Consider the following 4,903-nt stretch of genomic DNA (forward strand, 5'->3'; position numbering starts at 1 on the left):
TAAAATGCTTTGCATTACTCTCTGATGTAATCTAAAAGAGGCTTCCGTCGAAACAGCCAGTCATAAGGCCTTTCTTTGTCGTTTTGGACATCTTCATCAGGGTCACTCATGTGAATGTTCCAGGAAATGACCTGATACCTTTCACGTGCCAGCACTGAGTGGGGAAACTGTTGCCTGAAAATTTTATTTTTCCTCCAGGAGTCACGGATATTTGTAAGTTTCACCAGTGCAAAAAAGAAAGTGAGTCCTAAATATTTGAAAAATTCTTGAACAGTGAGGTTTGTCCAAGAATATTTTTTGCCACCGGCAATGTTTTTTGCAGCGTTTGCATTTGTGTTATTGCACAAAGTGGTTGCTACATTGTCACTAATAAAAAGTTTGAAAATGTCCATTGGTGTGTAAATGGATGAGGTGCTAAGCTGATTTCCTGGCTTTCTTGCTGGGATGAACCTTTTGGGCACTGGAGAGATGTCTGGCCGTCTCTCAGTGTTCCAAGACAGGGTTGCGGCTGCTGGCTGTGGTGATCTAGATCTAGAGGATTCAGGACTGCGTCTCTGTCGACCCCTAGAGCTGCTAGATCTGGATCTCGACCACCCTCAGTGGGTGGGGTGTAAAACAAATAAAAAAAGCAAAGTATTAGATCCTACTGAATATTTTTGTATTTTATTTCTCACACAGCATGAGATAACAATGGCTGAGATTGCTTCTGTAACCCCAACCCCCCCACACACACACACACACACACACAACATCTTTTTTGTGGTGTATCTCTAAGTCTAAGTATCTCTAAACTCACTAAACCTCTGAGAAAACATTGCTGGGAACAAATTGAAATCCACAACTCTTACTACTCTGTAACAAACATAAAAAAACGAAGAACCCACAACATCCAAAAACACTTTACTTGAAGTTTTCTACATAAGAGTGACATGACATTGTCATGAATGTGTCATAAAACATAAACAAGTCAAACGTTTATGACATAACATGTCTTTTAGAAAGTGACATTCGGTTTTGTCATGACAAGTTATGGTTATGGTTCACGTGTCATGACTGTATCAAAATCTACCGGGAAATTTAATAGACTATCGGCCCGCCGCACAGTTTGACCAGTGGGCAGCAGCACGGCCACACTAGGCCGCCGGATGGTGTTGCTAAGAACTTGCAATGTATAACTATTATCAGCCCGGCACTCGCGGCCACGAAACACTACCGGCCCACTGGGAAAAGTCCCGACTCTCCCGATTGCCACTCTGCCTCTGTTCATGTCACAAAACTTCAAGTAAGGTGTTACCTGTATCTCTAAGTAAACTCACTAGCTAGCTAGCTAGCTAGCTAAACCTCTGAGAAATCATTGCTGGGAACAAATTGAAATCCACAGCTCTTACTACTCTGTAACAAACAAAAACACGAAATACTTTCAAAAAACTACTTTTTACATTTACTGTACACATTTCTATTTTATCGTAGCGTATCGTATTTTTTATTTTTTTATACTTTTACAGTAAATAAATAAATGCCACTTACTCTTCAGCTTGGTCTAGACCAGGGGTCACCAACACGGTGCCCGCGGGCACCAGGTAGCCCCCAAGGACCACATGAGTAGCCCTCAGGCCTGTTCTAAAAATGAAAATTGAATATTGATATTATCTGTTTCCCACCTTGTTAAGTCATTGTTGATAGTTATTGTGAGAAATCATTAACTTGATCAGTGTCTTCACATAGATGAGTATCATTAATCATTAATAATCATATATAACGAAAGGCAAACTGAGCATATTTGTTAGGCTATTTCAGAAGAGTGTGTCAAACTGGTAGCCCTTCATATGACTCAATACCCATGAAGTAGCTCTCAGTTTCAAAAAGGTTGGTGACCCCTGGTCTAGACCATCCTGGTAAGCCAGCTCGTCATCGGTCAAAAAACTCTTCTCCCAAATGTCTTTCATCCTGCATAGTATAAAAAAAGTCCAGTGCTGCATGTACATCCAGATTTCTCCGAAATTCCATTTTTCTCTGGGTTTCTCAGTGTCTTCTCAAAAATACTACCGGTATGCCCTGGGTCTTTATTCGCTTTCGCGCTCTGGTTTTTTGCGCAATGACGCACAGTTGCATGGATGACGGGGCAGCTCTCCGTTGGTTGAAAAAACTCTCGCAATGCATCATGTGATATCCAAAATGGACGTTAGCATTATAGCTAGTGGAAGAAATGACAGTGAAATGGAAGAAATGAAAATGATAAATTATGGACATCAAGTCAATATATCTTGGATGTAAGAGTTTGGATTTATTGCTCAACCACGCCGAAAAAAGGTACAAGTTCCAGGTTGGATACAAATCTCCTGTGAAGGCTAGAAAGACAAGAAAGACACCCCCATGACGGCTAACTCGTTAGCTTTTAGCTGCAAAAATTTCTTATAGATTTTAAATGATTAAAATATGAATCAAAGGTGCCGTTTAGTATTGTATACAACCCCTTCCGTCCCAGGGGGTTAACCTGTCTCTCTTAATTATGCTGTTAGTTTTAAACTGCCGGGGGACTTCCTTTGACACACTGAGCTCCTCTCTCTTTCCATCTGTGTGCATCCATGTCCCAGAAATGCTCGTTACTAATTTAGCTCTGGGGAGCTTATTCCCCAGAGTCCTTATGTTTTCTTTTCGCCCAGCATGTTTCCTTGGATTAGGGTGGCCTCTAAATCATGGTTGTCGCCGTGGTCCTGCTGCGCGCAATGCTATGCCCTGTTACACCTGCTACGTCCTGCTGCGTCCTACTACGCCCTACTACGTCCTGCAGTGCTCCGCTACGTCCTGTGACGCCCTGCAGTGCCCTGCTATGCCATGAACTACTACAGCTACTATTTCTACTCACTGATCCATTATCTTTATTGTGACTATAATTGCCACTGTTCATCACACCCCCAACCGGCACCGTCAGACACCGCCGACCAAGAGCCTGGGTCTATCAGAGGTTTTTTCCTTGCCACTGTCGCACTGAATGCTTGTTCTGTTGTTGGGGGAATTATTAGAATTGTTGGGTCTTTGTAAATTATAGTGTGGTCTAGACCTACTCTATCTGTAAAGTGTCTTGAGATAATTGGAATGACATGCATCAAGGAGTCAAACCCGCGGCATCAAGGAGTAAACCTCTATATATGTGCGGCTGCTCCACCAACTGAGCTAACCCGGCCATGAGACCATGGAATGTTAACATACATGTTACCCAGCAACAGGTGAAAATAGGTGCAAGGTTGTGCGACTAAAGTTAAAATGAATTGAGGCGAGGAATGAGATGTGTATTGCCTGTATGTGTGAAAACAGCTTTATCTTGTGCATTTATATATATATATATATATATATATATATATATATATATATATATAGCATAATTATATAATTTGTCATTCCTTCAGGGGTGGCGGGGGGATGTTTTGGGGGGCCACGAGTAACGTGATTAAACACACACAAATATTATCCTGCGATCAAACTGGTGGGAATGCTGCAACGCCAATCATTTATTTTGACACACAAAAAAAAAATAACGTTTAATACCAATAGTGCAATGATTAATAAGCTGTGTCATATGGCAGCTGTAAATAAAAAGTAATACATTAATAACCCTTGCTTTTTAACAGCTTTTTGTCATGGTATGATGTATGTGCAGAGTCACTGGCAGGCTGGGGAAATTTTCTGTGCTCACTTAAATCTCAGTTTTTAGTTTCACTGTCAGTGAAGTACATTTTTCATGTGACAGTAACATTTTGGGTGTAATTAAACTTTTGAAATGAACAATATTTTTAATGCCTTAAAACATGTCTGGAGGGTATCTTTAAATATCTCGAGTTGGTCTCTTTTGTCAATGACAAAAAAAAAAAAAAAACTTAAAGCTGTTAATTCTGGCCCAAAAACAAAGTAATATCGATATCTAGGTACTGTTCAGATGTAGGTGTGACATGCACCCAGACTTTAGGCTGTTACAACTATGTTGCTGGTATCATGGTTTTTGACTTCAAATGTGACATACATGTTAAGTTATCGCCACTCCTGAGGAAGACCCTGACCGAGCCCTGTGACCCACCTGGTTATCTGCTGCTGCAGTGCCTCCAGCCTCTTCTCTAACTCCACCTTCTGCCTCCCACAGATGACGGGTGGAGGAGGAGGGCTGGATGGACAGTGGGGAGAGGATGGCAGGTCAAAGAGCTGCTGGGAGGGAGACACCTCCTCGGGACTCTCTAAGCCCCAAAACGTAAAGATGTTGGATGCTCCTGAGAATGACCCGGTCCACACACAGATACACAGTGAGACACAGAGAGCCAGTTGCAACTGTATGTAAGTAAATCACTTTCATTGGATTTTGAAATTGAAAAGCCATTGAATTTCTAGCACTGAATATTTATGCATTGAAATGATGTACCTTAATGTTTTCTCTCTTAATTTTACCCTTCAAATTTTCACCTTCATTTTTCTAAGTTCATGAATTCAGAATCAAAAATTCAACGTAAAACAATTCAATATACCAAATTCAGATGCAAAATACAATGTATTCAACTAATGTATTTTCAACTTGCTCAAATTCAACAGGCCAAATTCAGAGACTTTTTTATGCAAGAAATCAACTGTGTAGAGTTCGAATATGGGTAGTTTTACGAAAATGTATTGCCAATTGCACATTTACTCCGATGTTGTTCGGACTTGAGAAGCTCCATTTTGATGTGACAGCCAGCTGTTGGCAGCCTGGATCGCCGGCCGGCCAGGGATGCTCACACACCCCGCTGTCAGCTGGAGCTCTCTCAATAGACTCATGGATGAGAGGTGTTTATTTCCATTTCCATTTTATTTACATACAAACAACATTTTTACAAAAACAAAAAAGTTTTAAGAGTCCTGTTGTCATTCAGGTCTGATAATG

Source organism: Perca flavescens, chromosome 12, assembly GCF_004354835.1.
Source record: "Perca flavescens isolate YP-PL-M2 chromosome 12, PFLA_1.0, whole genome shotgun sequence".
Lineage (NCBI taxonomy): Eukaryota > Metazoa > Chordata > Actinopteri > Perciformes > Percidae > Perca > Perca flavescens.